This window comes from Chroicocephalus ridibundus, chromosome 1 (assembly GCF_963924245.1).
Source record: "Chroicocephalus ridibundus chromosome 1, bChrRid1.1, whole genome shotgun sequence".
Lineage (NCBI taxonomy): Eukaryota > Metazoa > Chordata > Aves > Charadriiformes > Laridae > Chroicocephalus > Chroicocephalus ridibundus.
The window spans coordinates 156,455,893-156,478,336 of record NC_086284.1 but is presented as its reverse complement, the minus strand read 5'-3'; positions in this window follow the sequence as shown (position 1 = coordinate 156,478,336).

Sequence of the window (22,444 nt, the reverse complement as noted above, 5' to 3'; positions counted from 1 at the left end):
GTAAAAGATGCATTTTGGGTAAAAAGTTGCAGACTTTGAATATAAAAATGTAAGTTACTTGGCAGATATTTGCAGCATTTTCAGTCAAACTCTTCAAGCACATCTATGCAAGGAATTGGTTTATTTGCAAGAAGGTTGTCAGAAACGAGAGTGTCACAAATACTCAAGGAGGTAATGTCTCTTGGCTAAAGTAACTGTATGCTGCTGCCAGTAAGAGAAAGCTCTACTCCAGGCCCTGTATTGCATTGCCTCTTTTCCCCATTGCCTACCCTGTGGGAGCTTGGTACTTATTAGACCCCTCTGTGAGCTACCTCAACTCATTAGCTGAGGAAAAAACCCTTGCAAACTGTCAAAAAAGAAAACCACTTGATCCTGAAGACTCTTCTGCAGGATTAGTGGGTTGAATCAGATCAGAAAATATATAAAAAAAGATGCAAAAGCAGAGATCACAGAATCACAGAATGATAGGGTTTGGAGGGACCTCTGGAGATCATCTAGTCCAACCCCCCTGCCAGAGCAGGGTCACCTAGAGCAGGTTGAGATGTTCCAATCCCCTAACCATCTTGGTAGCCCTTTGCTGTACCCTCTCCAGCAGTTCCCTGTCCTTCTTGAACCAGGGAGCCCAGAACTGCACACAGTATTCCAGGTGCAGCCTCACCAGGGCAACGTAGAGGGGGAGGATGACCTCCCTCGACCTGCTTGCCTCAGTCCCCTTGACATAACCACATGTTCAATAGTATGGGGGGGGGGGAGAAATGCTTTCAAATTTTAGTTCAGTTCTTCACCATGTGACCTGACTCTTATTGACGCGCCACACTGAAAAAAGACTAGCCTTGGCAGTCATGTAGCTGCAATTTTGGAAATCCTTCACAGACACAAGCAGAGGGATTGCTCCTACCAGACCTGAAAATCTTCCTGGATCCAATCTGCAATGAAGTTCTTATGGCCATCTATCAGCTTTCTGACTAATTTTTCCTGATAAGTTGATCCTGTTTGGGTCATTCAAAGCAGAAAATACAGACCTGAAAATAAAGAGCAGGGAATGAGGCTTGTTTGCAGGAAGATGTAAGTGCATCTATGTCATCTATAGTCTCCACGGGAGTGGGCTGACTCAGAAGTTACACATTTTTGACTCAAGAATAGAATAGTTACATTGTTTATGGGGGGGATATTGCAAACATCAAACTACAGTAAATCCAAGCCAGTCCATGCTACCACCCCTACCTGAACAGGATACAGCTGTGAGGAATCCATCTTCAGCAACAGGAGCTCTCACAGTGCTTCAGGGCAATGAAGAGCCTGTGGAAAGAGCAGTTCGAGGGGGCAGAAGGAATTCCAATACCAATACTGCATTCGTGTCTGTTAAAAGTAAATATTCAACCTTAAAAAAGCAAATGAAGATAAGCAAGAAGACCAAACAAAAGCAGTGGCATCAATAGCTTCCCATAACCCTTTATAGCTCTCTGGAGTGATTACTATTTACTTCAACTTCTTGAAGCTCTGTTATTGTGTTCTGCTACAGGAAAAAAAAAATGCCTCTTTAATTATACTTCCACGCTTTTGCCAGCCAAGCCCTATGTCCTGGATTGAAATCAATGTTAATGGCTTTTGAGACTCCAATATAGATATATTTTTTAATTGATGTCTCCTCTTCCTCCTGCTGACCCAATTCTCATTTTCATTATATTCAAAAACACATTGATGATCCACTCAGATCTGATCAATTATTTTAGCTCCTTTCTGCAATAACTAAATTTAATAGTGCTTTGCTGGCACAATTTAATTACTGGCACAAACATCTGAAATTTGTGAACAACAGCTGCGCCGCAGTGACAGAAAGCAGGTGGTCTGGTGGCTGCTAGGATCCAAGCGGCAAGTGAACTAAGATAATGCAGGCTACTGGGTGGACTCATTACTACAATTTTACTGTTTGAACCTCTTCCTTATCCATCAGCTGTAATCTTTATTCCATCTGACAGGGCAATGGCCATTGCAGCCCTCCTCTGTGTGACTATTTATAGTTATGGAAAAGGCATGTACTTAAGAAATTGCTAGACTAGGAAAGAGGGGATGGAGCAAAAGCAGAAGAGGTATCTAGAATGACAATAAAATGATTCAGGATGCTGGAGGTAAAGTGTACAAAGGAAAGATGTGCAAGGATTTCCCTGTAAGCAGATGGTAAAACAAGCACTCCAAGGGTCATTGCAACAGAATTTCTGTTGCTCTGTGTTTTGTAATTGTATTTTCTGTTCCACAGCGAGGGTGGAGCCTATTCTTACATGTTTCCGTTTATTGGGGTGCCCTATTTATAATACCTCTGCCTTTTACAGTATCCTAATACAAAGACTTTGTGTATTCTTTTTCTTCACCAGGTTTGGTTGAAATACTGCTCTCAAACAACAATTTTTCAACCTGTGGTCCTCACTGTCGTGGGAGAGAGGGAGGAAATTCTACAGCTCAAAGAGAATAGCAGGCAGGTAAAGTTGTCAGAATGAAGGAAGCAAAGGTCATCAGATACCATGCTGTGATATTTCCTACCGTTTTGTTTCTTACCAGAGGTGAATTTACCGGCCTGGTATCCCTTGCGGTAGCACTGCCTTGCGTGGTGAATACCGTTTCATGCCAAGTGGTGGGAAATGTGCTGTCTCCATAGCCTTGCTTCTGTGAGCACTGTGCCTGCATGTAGCTGTGCTCACAGCTAGGTCAGTGCCCAACTATCATTGAGTTTTTTAGGTGTGCCAGGCAGGAGGACAAGTTGTTTGAGGCAAGGTGACTGAGTTGATCTGTTCCCAGGTACTGCCAGTCCCAAGACCTTCTGAATGTGCATAGTTCTCCAGCTGTTTTTTTCCCGGATAGCATTGCAATGAAACATGTCAAGACTATCCAAACACAAATCCTGTAGGACCCATATGAAACAGCTTACTTGCCATCAACGCCAGGCAGAGAAGCAGGAGCACTCAGTCCATGAGGGTCTCTCCCATGAAGTTTGCTGCTTACTGTAATAGGAGTATAGTCTACGGGAGGAGAAAACAAGCTCAGTAAAAGAATTCCTTTTATTCTGCAATATGCTTTAGAGAAATCTTCATTGTTCCTGTTATCATTGGATACATAGCTATAGCCTCGCATCTGTTTTTACTGGGCGTTTTGTAGCTTGCAGGAAGAGACAACAGGTGAACTCAGGCAGACAAGGAAACAAGAAAAACCTGCAACAGCCTTGTGTCAGTGGGATAGACAGTAGCCTCAATATACCAGAGTCAGCCTGTTTTTTTACTGTTGTTCACTTAAGAGCGAATGGACAATTGTAGAGGGGCTTTACAGACGTTTCTGGATAGGTCTGTCAAAGCACAGGGGACTGTATGGGAGGAGATTTTTGACTGAAGAGCTAATAAAGAGATCCTGTGTCCTCTAGATAAGCTTCTGCTCCCTTTATTGTTCATTATTTAACATCGTTGTCCCAGATCTGTGTTATTCTGGCTGAAAAAGTCTACACTTCACAAACCTATTGAAACTGGTTCATGCATTGTTGTTGGAGAGGGCAAAACCCCAATAAATCTTGGCCTTTTTTCTCATTCTGGAAGCTAGATATCACTAACTCTCTTTGCTGAGGCAAATACTAAGTTAAAGGCACAACATAGGCATACAATGATGGCTACTAGATGGAATAGAATAGCCATCAGAAAAAAAAAAACCACCTTGATGTTTTTTAAATTAAATTCAGAGAACTGAGTGAAAGTCTTGACCCAAACTTGGTGCATCTGAAAAAGCTGATGGGATATTTCTAGTTGTTTGTGTTCCATTCAGTATTGCCATTGGAGAGGAAATGTCCTTGCTTGAGGAGATCTTATACATCAAACTCATGTTTCAAACCAGCAAAGATGAAGAGGTAATCAAGGGTGCTAATGGTCACAGTGAGGTGTGATAAATCTGGACAAAAGTGGTGGCTGTGGGCAATAAATCCAACAACCTGCTGGGCCTGGCACAGAGCCACCTGGGACAGGCTGATTGCCAATAGTTTTGAAGGTGAGTGTAAAATGAAGCATCCTCTAAGTTAATAACACTCACATAATGAACATAATCTTCTATTAGAGCACGAGGACTATGACCAATGCAAAATTAGCCTGCCTGAGTGCATGGACACCTGTGTTCAGATGGGGATCTTGAGAGAGGCAAACAGGATGATGAACACACCTGCGGGCTGTTATTTCCCTTCCCTTTGGCTTCTCCAGTCCTTGTTCAGCAGCTATATTCTCAGAAGGCTGTTTAGGCATGAAAATGTGGTGTCTCGTCATAAGACTATATACTTCTTTTGTGTTGGATGTGACTGGAATCTGGCCATATTAGGATCAAATACTGGGGTAGATTTGGGAGGGTGTTTCCTAAGGGTAGTGTGTATGACACTGGTAGAAAATCAATTATTATTGTCTAGGCTGAAAACAATAATGCTTACAATCATCAGTGCAGGGCTTACAATTCCGAGGTGAAGTTGGGAAACTGTTGAAGTTGTCATATTTGTTTTCCAGGATGGAGAACTCCTTCCTGATCACCAGTGACTACTGACTACTATACAATCTGTGCAAGGGCAGGAGAAAGTTCTGTCAATACCCTGGGTCTGCCAGAGGACCAGGCACTCTTGAGGGCCCTTCAATAACTCCTCAGTGAAGTTCAGTGACTGGCGTACACTGAGAGACTAAACAGTCATGGAAAGCCTGTACAGGGGCATGTAGGAGAGACACTGTTTATCCTCGGTTCCTGAAGAACTTGCTGGTGCTGGTCAGAGGAGGAGGCGAAGCAAGACTTATTAGAGGAAAGTCAGCCCTCAAGCCTTGTACTAAAGAACCCTTTGTAGGATACTAGAGCCATAATGCTGAACTATAATATCTGTTATGGTGGGACTAGAGGTCTGATGTAGCTATGGGCTGATCTCAGCTCTCCTGATAGTGTCACTAAGTATTGCTGTGCCTGTGATGAGAAGAGGCCAACATCCACACAGGTGTGTGACGTGTCTCACTTTCCTCCTCTCTAAAGACATCCTTCAGTCTGTGATGAGGCTCATGGTGTTGCATGAGCACAGTCCTCTTTATGATCTCCTTAAGTACTTCATATCCTAGGCAACAATGGCTTCCTGCTCCCAAACCAGGAGTGGTCATTGGGTCATAGGCCTTCTTTCATTTTTGTTTGTTATTAGTTTTTACCCTGTTCTAGTGCTTATGTGGAGACAGCTGGGAAACGGCTTCCTCATTCAAATGCCTCTTTTGGAAAGTTTTGATGTTTTTATCCCATCCATATGATGTTGTGGATTGGTCCCCTTCCCAGATTCAGAGTCTACAATGTGACCAACTGCTGGAGGATGTGTTGAGTATCATGATAGTATAAATGAGAAAAGTGCACATCCTACATATGTTAAGGAATCACAGAATCACAGAATGGTAGGGGTTAGAAGGGACCTTCAGAGATCACCTAGTCCAACCCCTCTGCCAAAGCAGGTTCACCTAGGCCAGGTTGGACAGGAATGCATCCAGGTGGGTTTTGAATATCTCCAGACCAGGAGATGCCACAACCTCTCTGGGCAGCCTGTTCCAGTGATCTATTACCCTGTGACAAGGACATTTTACAGGAAGATGCAGAAATACTGGTGTATGGCAAGAAAGTATTGTGGTGTGGGCCACGCTTCATGGCCTTGTGGGGTATGCACTGGCCACCTGGGACACTGTTTCCAATCAAAAACTTTCCTGTATTGAGTGTGAAGGCAATGTAGCAGGTCCTGTGTGGGGTAGATACTACTACAGTTCTGCCCATGATATTTCATTGTGACAGTATTCATAATATCCTGGAGGGCTCTGTCAAGGGTATTAGAGTGATCAGAGCAGTTGGACTTCATGATGCTTCTGGGAAGACCTGAGTTACGGCGCAACTGGCACAATGATCAGGACTTACCATTTTGTCCATCTAACACACCTTTAGCACACACTGCATGATCCATATGTTCCTACAATGTTCTAGGAAGAGGAATGCAATTGAAGAAGATATCTTCTGGACAAAGGACACAAGGAGTATGGTGCAGCACAATACTAGAAAGTTATCAACCTGTCACTGTTGTTACTGAATATACATTCATTAGAGTGCCATATCTCCTTGAAATCTCCCCAAAAGCTACAGCCCCCTGCGCATTCAGAGATGCTGGAAGATTTTCAAAAGCATAGCTCTGTCCATCCCCGAATCCTTCGTTCTTCCAGCATGACTTAAAGGGGGTGATCAGGATGCCTTCTTACATCCTGATATTCTCAAAAATTCACTTTGTTGTTCTTGATCTCCCAAGTCTCAGTCATCATATATTTCTGTCTTTCTGGACAACATACTTCACCTTTAAAGTGCAAAAATACCCTCAGAAGGCAAACAGGATTCTTGAGGTATTATTAAAGCACTACAGATGCAAAGAGCTTCTCTGTGACAAAGGTTTTTGAGTCATTGGAAATCATTACCATAGTGATAGGTCTGTCAATTCACAGAGTGATTTATAGGTAAATAAAGATTCCGTACATATCTCTGGCAGCTTTATTGTCCACCACTTAGCTGTAGTAGTGTAAACCACCAGGCTAATGGAATTACAGTAATATAAGTGAAGGAGAACATGATCTGGGATTTCCAGGGTAGGAATGCCAGACATCTAACCTAACATCAAAGGACAAGAATATTCAAGTTGAAAACTTAATTTTCAGAGTAGTTCAAAACACACAACATATTTTTAAACAGGGTCTTGTTGGCGTTCTGGCAGTATAGGACTGGCAGTATAGTGAGTGGATGTAATGGCCAGATAAAAATGGTCAAATGACTTCAAATTTTCAACTGGGTTTTTGAATCAGAGCAAGAGATACATTGATCCACAGGCTTCTGAGGATACTACAAGTGAAATCAATTGAGATGAGTAAAAGATTTTAATGATGGAACATTTAATGATTCCCAGCTACAGCAGCTACAAGAGAAAGTGGAAAAAGATATCCATTAGCAGGCCAATGAACATGTTTTTGGGTTTTATCACTTTAGTATCCATGCCAGTCATGGACTTGGTGTTCACACCTCCACTGACAGTCTTTCTGCGCTTTATTAATTTATTTTTCCTCAGGACCTCCCCCTGATGGGTAGCTGGAGATCTTTCTATCCTTTCTTTTCTTGGAGAAGCACACTTGCAGCAAGGGAAACCCCAGCAGCTTAGACTGGAGGGCTGGTTGAGCTCACCGTCCTTCATCAGTCCTGCCCTACATTGAGTTCTCTGCTGGTGATGTGAGATGAGGAATAGCATCAGAGCTGAACGACCTTTGAGGTGACATGATCAAGCAACTCCCCTTGAAAGTATTGTTTAGGATCTCTGTAGGTGGACAGATGTTACTGTAATGTTTGGGGGGGAGTGGGGGGGCTTTTTTCAGAGAAGGAGTTAGAAAATTATACCTGTGTCTGTGGAATAATGACATGAGACCAGCACATAAGGCTCTAAGCGTGGCTTTGTGGCATCTAAATCTTAGTTTGTTTCTGAAGAAAACTAAATACAGCTTGCTTCAAGAAGGCAATTTACAACATTTGGTTATCAACATAGTTGGTGATAACTGGCTCGTTTGTTTTCTTCTGCCACCCACATACATTGATTCTTCCAATAGAACCAGTACTTAGGAAGCTGAACTAGACATCAGATGGAGTAAACCCCTTGGAAAACAGTATTTTGACAACTCATAATAGAAGGTCTTTAAGTTAGTCCTTTGTTTGATTTTTCCTTTTTTCTTATTTTTTTCTTTTTTCTTATTTACAGGACAGGTTTCATGTTTTTAATATCCTCAGTTAGAGCTAGGAGGGCTGCTTCAGGAGCCTCATTAGCATTCCCTTTAGCAGCATACAATAGGATCTGGCAGCTGCCCTCTCTCTGCAGTATTTACCAAGGCAGATGCAGGAGTTGTTATCAGAATGTTAATAAAGCAGAGAGCTTTCACATCCACCAGTCCGAGAGGCAACTTCCAAAGCCTATGATGTCTCTTTCAAGTCTCAATGTTTCCAAATTAACATCATTGTACCCTACCGTACTCATGCATTTTGCTTTGTTCAATGTGGCGTTTATATACTTGCATTCATTTCAACCAGTCACTCTGTGTCTAGCACTACTTAGCCTTCTATTTTTCAATTTTGTTAGACAGATCATCTGTTGCTTAGAAGATGGAGAGATCTGACTCTGTATGTAAGATATTTCACTATGTGCAAAGCCTAGGAAATACACCAGGTAGTGTCAGTTCTGCAATAGAAATGATGGGTAAGACTAATTGAGTCATTTTAATGAATCTTTCTTTACCTTGCTGGAAAAAACTTGTTTATTGAAACGGAACATTTTCTTGAGCAAGGAATTACCTGTTCTGGAAAAATTTTCTGATAAAGATTTTGCAGATCTAGGGAAGATTTCAGATCAGTCCAAGTTCAGGTCCAAGCTCTGTCTCAGGAGTACTCAGAGGAGTATTGAAATGTGGGAAAGACCCTGAAAGCAGTGGTCCCAGAGGGGAGGATGTTCAGTGCCCTCACCAAAAAGTTGCAGAGGTGTGACTTCCGGTCTTCTCCCTATTTTGAAATAGTGCTCTTGTGAGGTGTCTTTCTCTCAGTACGTTTAGCTGTTTGTTTATTTTCCTCCTAAGAAAACACAAAGATCCAAGTAGCTTTCATATTCTTAGTTTTGTCGCAGGAAAGAGGAAGAAGGAACTTTAAAATCTTCATGGATGAAAAATCATTTCCCACTCAGTTCTGGATGGTATCAGTCAGACTCAGATGACCTGAGATGAAAAAGCAGATTGCTTCTCCTTAAGGTTATCAGCTGTGTTCTTAAAGCAGAAGCTGTTTCAAGGGCCACAAACCTGTAAAGTTTAAATCTGTAGGGGTAGGAATTCCCTTTTCTCATATTTATGTACACAGAAAATAGTAGAGTGGGACTCTAATCCATGACTGAAGCACAACAGGCAGAAAAAATGTTTAAATGAGGAAGGCAAGATGTTTCAGTCAAAGAGAAACTATCTTAAAAGTAGAATGCAGGAACAAATATTTGGTGTAGCTATTACATAAATGCAAGTGTGAAGATAAGGAACACTGCTTTCAGTAGTCTTCCTTACAAGATTTAATAACCAAAAAACCTGCTTTTAAAATGTCACAAAGCAAAGCTACAGAACACATCCAGCTGAATGAGAAGAAATAGGTATTTAGAGTTTATCCTCCTGGGAGCAGAGTAAGGGTTCTCCTTCCCATCCACCACCACCCCTGCTCTCCCCTCCCTGCCTTATGCTAAAGGCTGAGATTTTAAAGCTGGTAGCTCAGCCAAACTTCAACCACTTCTTCATGTGGGGAGGCCACAGCAAGTAATGTACAATGGTGTTAGGTGCTCTCAGCAACTCTCCTGCTATGAATGCATCACTTAGAGGTCATTGTGATTGATCTTAATGTCTAGTAGGCAATTCTGCAGCAACACTTCTAGCATTTAGTTTCAATGTATTTTCCACATTTGGCTTTTTCTTATTTCCAAGGGATTCTTTCTTATACTATCCATGTTCACTTTCAGGTCAGTTAAGGTGTCTGGGATAGACATTTCAGAGCTGGTGTCTTCAAAAAGTATGGAAAGGTTAAAGTTCAGCAATAAGTGTTGTTCTCTTTGCAGGTACTATAGCCAAAGTACTTGACCTAGTATGTGTTTGAAGAAGCTGAAGTCATTGGAGACACAGTAAAGGTGGAAAAGGGGAAAAGAATTAGTTACCTACGGAAAATCTCAGGCACACCTAGATGTAAACCTTCTTTTCTGATACTCTCATTTTTTGTTTACTGGTCAGTCTTCCAAGATTACAGTTGGTACCAAGAGAAAAATAAAGTGATATTTCACCTATATTGTGATGTATGTGAAGTGTGGATTCCAAAAGTGCTTCAGCATTTTTATCTTGCTAAAACAGATTCTGGCCTATGATCACAACTGGCATTCACTTCAGAAAAAATAACTTAAAAAAAATTGTAAATGTTTAAGTTCATACTTCAGAGATGAATCTCCATTGGGAAGAACTTAGAATTTAGATATCTTTTAGGAAAGGATTGCCTGTCTCAAAAAAAGTTTCCATAAGAAACAGAGCCAATTGTTTCAAATACTATCTTCTCAATGTATGCATTTGGGTCATGACTTCTCCAAACAATTAGGGAAAACACAGGACCAAACCAGCTATTACTGACCTTGCACAAAAAGTGACAGTGGGAAGACAAAGGTCTGACTTTCATTGTAATGTCCAAAACACAAGGATAGTTAGGTACACACTTTGGTTAACTGAGGTAGTTAGGAACAAACTTCACATTAATGTCTACATAAACATATATATATATAAACACACACACACACACAAACCAAGGAAAATTCTGTGTAGTCAGTAGAGAAAAAACGTATGTTAATTTCATATCAGATTAGGGGTGGACTCTAGTAGCTAAATGTGTGTCAGAAACCAAAGTCTTCCGAGTATATAGCTCCTATATGAATAGATTTGACCCATCATCTAACATATATCTGAAAGATCTGCCTCTTTAATCCTTTGGCTACACTTGTATAGCTTATCATGCCAATTGAATCTTTTTGAATTGAAATGAATTGAGGAATTAATCATTGGTTGCAAGCCAGCTTCCAGTGTGCAGGTGTCCACTTCAAATAAAACATCACTATAATATTTTGGCATCATATCATGCTTTGCTTGTGCAAGTATAACCTGCCAACAGAAGCCAGTTTATTCCTTAAGGAATTTTTTTCAGTCACATGGAGATTAAGGCAAAAATAAACAAAATCAACCTGCCTCAAACCCTCAAGGTATTATTTGTTTCAACTTGATCTAACTCAAATCCCTCTGAAACCAATGAGGGCTTTCTATTGCCTTTAGTGTGGTTTGCTGGGTCCGTTCCCCACAATCACCCTACTTGTCTAACAAAGTCACCCCACAATCTAACAATTAGCTTTTCAAAGAGCTAATCTCTTCAACATCCAGATAGGCAGAGTGAGGTAGACACCTGAAGTAGCTACAGAAGGTGAGTTCTAATAAAGTCACGCATGGAAACAGTACCTTTAGAGAAGCAAAATTCCCCATGCACTCCAGGATGTGATCTGACCTTCCCACCTGGATGAATGTAATGTTAGACATAGATGAAAAGCTTGCACAGTGGCTGCCGAGAATGTTTCATGGGACTTTATAGATAAACAACACATGTACTATTCAGTGCAATTGGCCACCATTACTACCCGTGACAAATTCAGTTTACAGAGTGAAATAAAGTCTTTTTTTATGAGGAAGTATAAAACTGTCTTCGGATACTCTCTGCTCCAGAAGGAAAATCAGCTACTCTAAATGGGCAATTCAGTTTATAATCTTTAATCTGTTTTGTAATTCTAATTCTAAAATTAGCACTAAATTAAAGTAACAGGAAAGAATAGAATAAAGTTCTAATTCACATTTCAACTGTAAAAAAATAACTAAAATCTCAAAATGGTTATAACATGCTTTAAAGGGCTCTAATGAGATGTAACAACAAATTTACTGAAAAAAAAAAATGAAAAAAGAATTTCAAGAGATTGTAGTTGGCTGTTGTTGGAATTTCCGAAGCAGGGATGGGAAGTTTTTTAAAGTTAATGTCATCTGGAAAATTCTATGTAGAGACTTCTGAAGACCAACAGTACCTATAGCAAAATGTATTTAGAAGTAAACAGCCAGTCATCAGTAGGAGTCGCAATGGTTAGCACCAAATTCACCAACTACCAAGTAAGTTATGAATGGCCCTGCTTGAACTGAATCCTCTTCCACTCACTCCTCATTCACTCTGAGACATTCCCGTTGCCTTCAGAGCGCACTTAGTATGGTATGAGCATAGAATTTGAATTGAGCTATTCTTGAAAGAAAGTACTGATCCCACCATCCCTAGACATAATACAGCTATAGTGACCCAATGAGAAGACCTTACTTTTGTATGGAAACAGCGAGGAACAGCCTCACTGTGAATGTGCTGACAACCACGTATGTCTTGTCATCAGTGCCTTCAGTTCTGATGCACCTAGACATTTTCTCTTCAAGATAATATCATAAACTCTGGTTCTTTGCATTCAAAATAAAAAATAACAAGTAGCAACTCTGTTGTGTTCACTAAGTCATTTTCAAGGGTCTAATAAATATTGGGTTTTGTAGAAGATTGTTTGTATTTGCCACAGCCAGTGTTTCAGGTATCTGACTTGATTTCAAATGGTCAATGAGAGGAAGCCAACATCAGGGTAGAGCCAAGGAACAAACTTTATCAACCCTGGAGGAGACAGTGAAGGGAAGCAGGACTGGAGACTAACTACCCTGTATAACATGACTCTTTTTTAATTATTACTGATGAGTACCTGCTTATTGATGATAAGCTTTTGTTTTGTTTTGTTTTGTTTTTTTAAAGCAAAACTTTTGCTTTTAAAAGTGTTAATTCTTCTCAATTTTTGCATAGCTACAGTTAGGCAACTTTTCAGCTACCTGCTACCAATACATAATCCAAACCTGTGGTTTCTTTACTGCTTGAGCAGTCATACGACAGCTTATAAACCAGAACCCAAGTCTTGGGGGGAGGCTAAGAAATACTGTGGCAGCCTCGGGGAATCAGAGAATCAAACCAAAGAAAAGAAGCCTGTAATGACCAGAAGATGAGAATTCTTGAGCTAGATTTGAAATAAATAGGCTTAGGGCAGCTCATCCAAAGGCATTAGTTTGTATGTAGTATGAAGCAGCACTTGCCTGGGGGGACTGTCAGGAATCACAACAGAGCTTGCTCAAGTTTGAGCTTAGGGTTTTCATCAATGGAAACAAGAAGTAGCTTGACTGCAGGTTCAGAAGCAATGGAAATGTAGTTTCTCAATGGGGTTTGGGGCATGACTACAGAATACAGACACTTGTTTTTATAAGCAGCATGGAAAAAATGATCCAGAAAAGCATCAGAAGATCCAAGACTGGGTCAAGAAGGAATTTGTTTGTTCCAGGCAAAGAAGGTAAGCAACTTTCATTTTATAGACGGAATAAATAAATCACAAAGAAGCCAGATAACTTAACTTAGCAAGTGAAGAGAAGCCATTTCCCATTGGGTCGTGTTGCATTTGCAAGCCCCGAGAAAGACATTCATGCCTGTTCATGCACCTTTTTCTATCCAGGCTGAGACCACCAGAAGATATTTGCAATCCAAGCATGAGGCCAGCTATGGGTAAAGCCTGAACAGGGAAAGTAATTACTCATCACCCCAGAGGCAGTGCAGTGCAAAGAAAAGAAGCATGCAACATACAAGACGGAAAAGGAAAAGGCTAAACCTTGCTTTCATCATTAAGACAAGCCGATAAGATTATCAAAATATACAGATTTTCCTAACAGATTCATCTTTTGCATTCCAATAGCAAAAAATAAAAAATTGTTTAACAGTAATTAAATAATATCACTCTTTCACTAAATTAAGCAAGAAACAAGGACAAATTTTGGAGTCTCTTTTCAGTGCATTGTCAGGCATTGTTTGAGGATAAGTAAGTGAAAGATTGTGGGTTGGCTGAGATAGAACAGTCACAGAGGATGCATAAGTACTCACCATAGACACTGTTCTATTAATTGGTGTCTTAACTGCCAATGTTAATTTTCAGGACTTGACAAGCGAAATGTGTGCACTGGCTAAATGGTGCATTAGGTGATCAGAAAGTCCCAAATGTATTTGTGGCCTAGAGAGGTGATGAGAAAGGGTTTGCTGTTCCTGTTCACTTGCAGACCAGACAAGAGAGTGGCTCGGATCGCCTTGCCGCAATAAATCTGTCTGCCTCAACTCCCCTGGGAAGCCAGCTGGCAGCGAGATGCTTTCCAGAGCAAGGTAGGTGAGGAGAGGGGAGGCTACTCCAGAAGGAAGGATGCGGCAGTATAAACAGGAGGAAAAAAAAAAAAAAAAGAAGACAAATATGATCTGTCTTCTTTCTAATGAGAAGAGCAGGGCGTGAGGCCGAATTCCCTGAAAATTATGAGTGTGTGGGTAGTCCTAACTCCATTATTTTAATGGCTTGGAGCCTAAGCAGACTGCACTAATGTATTGATACTTCAGAGAAATAGGGAAACAGCTTTAGATTTCATTTACTTAATGGCTTATAGATTAATTGAGTTCCAGACAGACCTGGACAGTGGGCAGCAAACCTTCAGTACATCAACTTGCCAGTAGCATCTTTTGCTCAAGTCCTTTGGAGATGGCAGTGTGTGTCTGACATCAGGTTTTGCCTTCTCACAGAACTGCAGGGGTGCACGGGAATTCACACCTTGGTAGGAAGAGCAGAGAGAAATGAGCAAAAGAGAAAAAATGGTGATTGATATAAAGACAATGTGTCACACTGGTGCACAGATGATTTAAAATACCCGGATTCTGTTTAAAGGCCACATTACAGTTACCTAAATCACTTTACCACATTCCTTTTTTTTTTTCCCTGATACCCATGAAAACACGTCACTGTAGCCCTAAGCTAAGGCCTAATGAAATCAGTAGCAGCCAAGTCCCCACAAAACTCCTTTACTACTGACAAGTCCCTGTTCTGGTATGTCAAGGCAGCTATAAGATTTTTAGGCCAAGCCTGCAAATGATTTTCTATTTTTCCTCACCTTACCAGATGTTTTCTGTCAGCTGTAGTCATATTCCTGTCCAGCCTATGAACTTGAAGACGGTTAATGAGACAATTATTTCGGACACGCTTTAACTTCAGTTACTAATGTCAGTTGTAACACTATCAGATTTCTCCCACTTACATACCAATCTTCATGGAAATTACAGGTACAAAACTATAAATTACTATGCATTAGTTTCCACCCTGACTCCATTATGTATTGTTATCCTGAAAGAGAAGCTGGTATTAAAATGCCCATGATTGCATTGGAATATAAAAACATAAGTAACATTTACTGTGTAAATGTATTTATTGTGATCTATAAGATTCCACCTGTACAATTAACACACCTGTGTTAATTACTCCCCTCAATAGCAGAGGCTAAGGAGTTTGTCAGTGTACTAGAATACAGTCAGACAGATTGCCGTGGCAGAAGAGAATTTATTTTTTTTTTAAGTTGGAGAGGAAAGCTGCTCAGAGATTGCTTTTTCTTCTGAGGTTATTAAAGGTGTCATTGTACAGAGACTGAGGTCATAAATGCACATTATAGGGACATCAGCAGGAATCCCAGCTCTGAGCATTCCCAGCTGTCCCTGCCTCCATGTCATATATGTACCAACACAATTATTTGTGTGCTTGTGTGCAAACCAGATCATGGAATGGATTTGTATTTGAAATAACACCCCTTAGATAGTTAGAGAGATAGATAGATAGATAGATATAGATTAGATATAGATATAGATTAGATATAGATATAGATATAATCTCCCATAAAGACTACTATTTGACTATTTGGTAAAAACAATGTTGCCAGATCCACCTTATATGAACAGACTTTATGCCGTTTTGTCTTCCCTCCCACAGCTGACATAAGAACAGAAAGCCAGCTTCCACTTTCTATCAGTGCTTGGACAATTTGGCAGAAAAATGACTATGTGCTCTGATCCGGACAAAATTGGTGCCACGGCATGATCTGATGCTATGACTGGAAACATGGCTTAAGATTGGAACCTGCAAATGGAGGAAAACTTGCATGGGGAGGGTTGTCAGAGGTCGCAGAGAGGTTCCATTTCTAAACACTCCTCTAAATCACAGGGATAAGACTGCATTTGTCAGTGTCATGCAAATTGTGTTTGATTGGGGGGATCATTTAGATCTGTCAAGCCCTCTCTATCTTGTCCAGGAAAGCTGGTTCCACTTGGGTACTTTGGATCACGTGGAATGTAGTGATTCGTCACGTAAGTAACTGCTGATGGGAGGTTGCATAGAGCCATATAGTGTTAACAACCTTTTCTTTAAGCAGGTATGTCACACTGAAGAATCCCAAGCCAGGAAAAATGTGTTAAATTCAACCCAAAGACCTGGGTTTCCAGGTGTACTTGTCAGGGTCATCAGAACTGGTAATGAACAAACAGTGGCAACAAAATTCAGAAATTCCAGTGGAGACGTTTGTGTTTATATTAGAGACAGATGGGAAGAGACAAACAGGTTCCAAAACACAAACATACTCTCTGCTTATCTGTAATTATTCTCCTTGGCATAGCAAAGACACCTTTGCCAAAGACAGGTGCTGTACTAAAGCTCACAACTGTTCTTTCTGTTTTCATGTGCAACCGCTAACTCCTCTGGTGCCAGGTTCGTGTGTCCAAATGCAAAATTCAGAGGTTTTAATTATGTCCCCATGTTTGAAAAGTAGACTTTCATAAGGTCACATATTCTGGAAATGAACCATGAACGATGAATGCCAAAAAGACATATTACCCTGTGAAGATTCACTGGAGGTATGCAAAACCATCCGTATCCAGTGGGGATATGCACTGGAGACCTTTTGCTCTTGCATTCCCTTCAGGACTGTCAGGGACTAACTCAAAAGACTTACCCCTGTTCTCGTCAAAATCTTTTTATTTAATAAGCAGCAAACAGAAACAAAGGAATTTACGTGTTGTCTGCCTGATATATCGGTCTCAGGACTTCTGCAGGAATAGTTCGCATTTTTGGGGGTGGTTGCACTTTCAAGCCACTTCTTTAAATAGTACTTTTATCCCACTCATTTTATGGCCTCAAAGCATCCAGATCATTGTCTGCCACTGGAGTCAGAGGTGCCTCAGGTTCTGCTGAAACTCAGGTGCATCACCTTCATGTCTCACTTGAACTTTCTTTCCTCCCACCCCGTTCATTTTGTCTGCTACAATAAAGCTTCAGTAATCTCACATGTCTCACACTTGGAGGGGATAGTTGGCAGATGCTGGTGGAAAGACCAGGGAAAAAAGATTTGAAATCCTTTTTATTAATCTCTGAAGGAAGCTCAGGACTACCCTAATTGAAGAAGAGAATAGAAGTTTTCTGAAATACCTGAAGAAATAGTGTGATAAAACTTCTAAGCTCTGAAGAATTGTTTTCCTCATAGAGCCTCTTTGCAAAAGAACATGAAGAAAATTTCATATTGTCAACTCAATCCCCAACTAAAAGGTTTTCAAAATCTTCCTGTTTTTGAAAAAGCCTTTCTAAGCCACAGAGGAACTAAAGGAAGCTCATGAAAAGCAACAAGGGTTTGCAACTTTTTAATTTGAGATTTTATAAAGAGGGTGGAGAGATGGATGGCAATGTTTGAACCTTTCTTCTAAATCCCTGGCTGATCAGAGGAGAACTACTCTTTGACATGCCTCATCCCTCTGCAACTTCTTTTTTTTCTTTTTTTTGGGGGGGGGGGGGTAATCCCATGAAAATTATTTGTTGCACCCAGGATTTGGTTTTTATTATATTTTTAAATGCCTGATGAAGTCTGTTACCAAAGGCCAATTATCCAGATTGTTAGTGTAATGTAATTGTCAATGTTTTCAAAATCTACAACAGCTAGTTAGGTCTGATAATGTCAGTTTGATAACAGCCTCTTTCACATTTGCTATGTAAGAGGGTGAAATAACCTCCCAGATAAACTCAATAATAAGAGAAATGCAGGAAGCTACATCCTGCAGTCCCTCTGGCTTACTTAGAGATGTGACTAAAGAAATGTGAGAACAACTAACAACTTCAAGTTTTACCCTAGCACATTTTGTTTTCTGCTGCATCATTTTCCATTTGGACTCAGCAAGAGCACAATTGCCTATTGATTAGTAGATATCCACTATAGAGGATTCAATAGGTGCTTTTGCATATGCTGAGTCCTAAATGCAGAAAACCGAGCTAAGAGAAAAGAAATTAAAGCTGCCTTTCCCTGAAAAGCCTTCTACAACTTTCTCCAAAGAAATAACTCTTTGTACATTGAACTGCTTTGAATTCCATCAAAAAAAAAAAAAGATAAATTATGCCAAATTATTAGTGAAGTGGTATGATTGTGAATTGTTTGTCTTTCAACACCTTCTAGTGACACCAGCTAGTATCAGACCTCTTTGGGCTAAGCAATATTTGCAAAATGAGAGAATTCTGGCCTTGAAATACTTTCAACTAAAATAGACAAGACAGGAAAAAAGATGAATAAAAGAAGTCTTCTTATTACCATCTAAAGACAGGAGGCTGAAGTAAGGGACTAGAGAGTAACCTGCTTTAGATTACAGGGAAAGCACATGGAACAGCTGTAAATTAACTGAAGTTTTAGTCCTGCATCTCAAAGGAATTTTCTTTCATTTTCATTGCAAAATAAATATAAAGAAATGCAGAGAAGAAAGGACAAAGCTGTTTCAGGCAGTCCCTTAGAGGTCTAGAATAGCATTAAGTGAATACATTTCAATGAATAAAGTTTATAGTGATTGCATTTAGTGTACGTTACCACTCTTCAGTTCACAAATATTCTGTTATATTTGTGAGTTGCATAATAATGCAAGTATTGTTCAAAAACTTGCCATGAATGACTGTTGCTTAACAGCAATTTTTTTTTAAAAATCGGGTATGAAAAACTGGGAGGCTATGAAATTTGAGAAATGAATCCATTAATTTTCTTCAAATCTGCAGTTTAGTCGTAGTTTTCACTTCCTTTGACTGTGACATGAGCTATACTTCATCCTTGAATGCTGTTATTTGTTTGTAAAACTAAGTAAGTGCTTGCTGTTTAAAATACCAACCATGATCCAAATCCTTTGTAGGTTTTTACAGAAATATGAAGCTATATGTGCTTAAATAACATCTTCCCTAAGCAAGTAGACTTATCTTCAGCAGGACTTCTCTCTTTTCATGTAATTGCTCTTGGTTTGGTTGGTTGTTTGTTGTTTCTTTTTCTTATTTTTAATTTGTTTTGGGTATTTTAACATGTAAGAAAACAATACTTTGCATTCTACTCTCATACAGCAATACAATTGGACATTTCCAGTCTAATCACCTGTCAGACTAGGTGAAATACAAACACAGGATATCTGTATGGGAAAAATAAAGCTCTGGCCACATCACTAATTCTTTGCATAGGCTTCATAGATCCATCACTTATAAAGAACAAAAGCATTAAGTTTGATGGTGGTAAAGGTCTAGGATACTATGGAGATCCTTGGAAACTGTGACCAAAAATTTGTCCCAGGGAAACAGGGTGAAAGATGTACTTTTTCCAAAAGGCAAAATGAGAGAGAGAGGGCATGAGTTGAGAGAAATGGGCACAAGATGGGAAATGGGCAGTGGAAAAAAGGAGAAAAGCAGACTAGTGAGAAGGGAGGGAAGCAAACCAGTAGCTTATGTCTGGAGAGTGAGAGAATAGATAGAGCAAGCAGATGGAGAAGTCTGTGTTTTTACTAGTTCGGACTCCAAATTTTTATGATGTGTACAGGCATTCACTTTTGTGTCTGCCAAATGATGGTTAAAAACCTGATGTTTAAAAACCCTTTTAGAAACACTCTTAATCTACAATATGTGGACCCACTCCATGATTATTCTGAAACTGGACTTACCACATTTTGGCATTGGGAATAGACTATGCCATCGTTACTGCCGAGCTCATCTCTACAGACAGGCTGTCTAGCATCCCGTCTGTCTTTGCTGTTCTCAGGGCTGTACATCGGCAGAGTAAATCCCTGAGGGTAATCTTGGAAAGCATGTTGAAATTTTTCAGTGAGATAGGTGTTGTTTGCTCAGTATGAACTCACCACATTTTATTTTGCATCATTACTATTTACATATCTGATAGGCCTTTGAAGCAGCCACTGTTGTAGTTCATTTGATGGCAGTACTTAATAACTCTTGACCAGCAGGATTATACAGGCAGAGCTGGAAACATGTAACAAATTGCTTTTTCAGCACAGTAAGAAGTAGAAAATAGCCGTCTGCATTTGCTGACTCATAGAAAGATATTAGCTTCGATAATGAGAGCAGGGAAAAATGCTCAGTGCTTTTTGAGAAGACTAGTGGTATGGGTTGGCACGAGAATAACCATAAACCAATCAGTATCAATTAAAGAAGAATCTCATTCATTTATACTATACTTTCCACAGCATTGGACTCCTGAAACTTCAACGTATGGATATTTGTCTCTCTTGTAAGCAATAAGATTTTTATAAAAGAGAGGGCATATTATTGTCTATCTCTTCATGGAGGTGGATACTTTATTTTTATACTTCATAGTGTCTACAGGCCTCATTAGTGTCTCAGAATAATAAAAAAAAAGTTAAGCATTTCATAGCTTGCCCCTGTCTACTGTTGATAGAAATGAAGGCATTGGGAGAGGTGTTACTGTGACTCTAACACAAAATTGCAGTTATTGCATGAGGAAAAGGTAGACATTAAAGTTTAAGTCTTCAGACAATAAATTGTTTTACAGCACTTCAGGTCAGCTGAAGGGTCTTTATGATTTAATTTTATTGTGGTAAATTACAGGTAGATCTTTTCCTTCTATGATTTTATTTTCAGGATTTTAAATACAAAGAATTCATCCCTTTCATGGAGTGCAGCCTTTCAAAGGCAGGATTTTGCAGCCTTAAAAAAAGTTGTAATCTACACAGATTTCATGAAAATCATCAACTTCTGAATTTGTTTTCTACTTTTCTAAGTAACATAATGGAGATTTTTCGTAGTCCGTGACCTTCTATTGCTTGAACAGTTTATCTCCTAAATGTAGACAAGAGACTGTAACCTCTGTAGAAAAAAAGGGATCAATCAACATGGCATGACCTTGATCGTTCCTCAAAAATCCAAAAATTTAATCAGTTCAAGCCTCTCAAGGTTTGCTGGTCAAAACTTAAGGAAGCTTCAAGTGTTTGATGGTGCTGTCGTCTTGTAAACTCACCTGCCCCAGGCAACCCACAGTGGAAACCATATGTGTGCTGAGATAAGAAACAAAGTAAAGCTGGGAAAAGACATCAACTATTGAGGGTTACGTGCTATAAAGGCACAGGGAAATTCTTAATTTGTAGAACATTGTCTGGGAATTACACTCCCTCTACAGGGCTGTTAAATTCCAGCCTTAGTGCTTCCTTGCAAGGAGTGACAAGAATGCAAAGAGAGCAAGTATTTCATTTAGTGATACCAGAGGTCATAACAAACTTTAGGGAGACTGAAATGATCATGGTGACCTGAGTCTGCAGGGAGGAGGCAGGAAGAGAACACAGTGTGCATTATGCAGAAGAAATTCTCTCATGAAAACCCAGGGAGCAGGGAACAGAAAGAGATGAAGTGTATTGCTGAACTCAGAATTGCCTGTATTTTGGAGCTTTTTGTCAGACTGCCTTGTTCTCCGTACTGCAAGACTCAACATTCATTCTCAGAAAACCATTGGAGTGAGCACCCTCGTCACGCATGCACTAGAAAATTTAAACATTTAGTACACACCTCATGCTGAAAAAAAATTGAGACTGAGGAGCCATAGATCAGTAAATGGTATTTCCGTCTTTATTACTGTTCTGAGGAAAGTTTCCGTGCCTGTTAGATAACAAGGAAGCTTCAAATCAGGGAGTGTTTTGTCTTCTTTAAAGGTTTATTAGTTTCAGTTCATGGTTAAAAGTACAAGGGGTACCTAAATAATATCTGGCACTACTTGTCTATCTTTCTAGATAGCTTCTGTAGAACAAAAAAACCCCAACCCTTTTAATGCATCAGCTTTTGACAAAAGTAAATGTGAATCACCTAGATCACCGCATAACCACAACTTACAAATATCTGTATTGCAGAGAAATAATTGTCTTCTGACTTTCAAACATGGCAAGGACCCTTGCATTTTGCACTTGAGCAGCCCTGTCAACACTGATATCCACGGACCTGCCCCCTGTAGTCCACCAAATCTGGTAGCTGATGCACATAATATATAAAAATATGTCAGTTTTCTTCAGTGAAAATGCATTAAAGAAGTTAAGACAGTGTTATCTTAGTAAGCTGGAGAATATATACTATAATATCATCCTTTGTAGTTATCTTGACTTCTTCACTCTCATATTCGAAACTGAGTATTTAAAAACAAGCAGAGCTTTTGTATTTGGATGTTTTTCCTCAGGTTCTATTCATTAAAGGAAACACTGACAAAATGAGAATTGGAATCTAAAGTCTCAAGTCCTGCCCTCAGTTTGCTATTTGTGGTTTATGTATGCACCTCTTATTATACAGAGGAATCATTTCTGTGAATATGTTAAGGATGTGAAGAATAAAATACTACCCTGGCACACAACAGTTCATTTTGATGCCCAAATTCTTACCTAATCTTAGATTATTCATGTTTAGACGCCCGTTTCCTTTCCTCAGTAATCCAACATATGAAAAGATGCAACTTCAGAAGCAGTTAACCTCTGAAGTCATTTGTCTTTAGTGGTGATGTATTAATACTGAAATTCTCATTTACCAGTATACAATGCACTAGAAGACTCTTGTTTGTTTTTC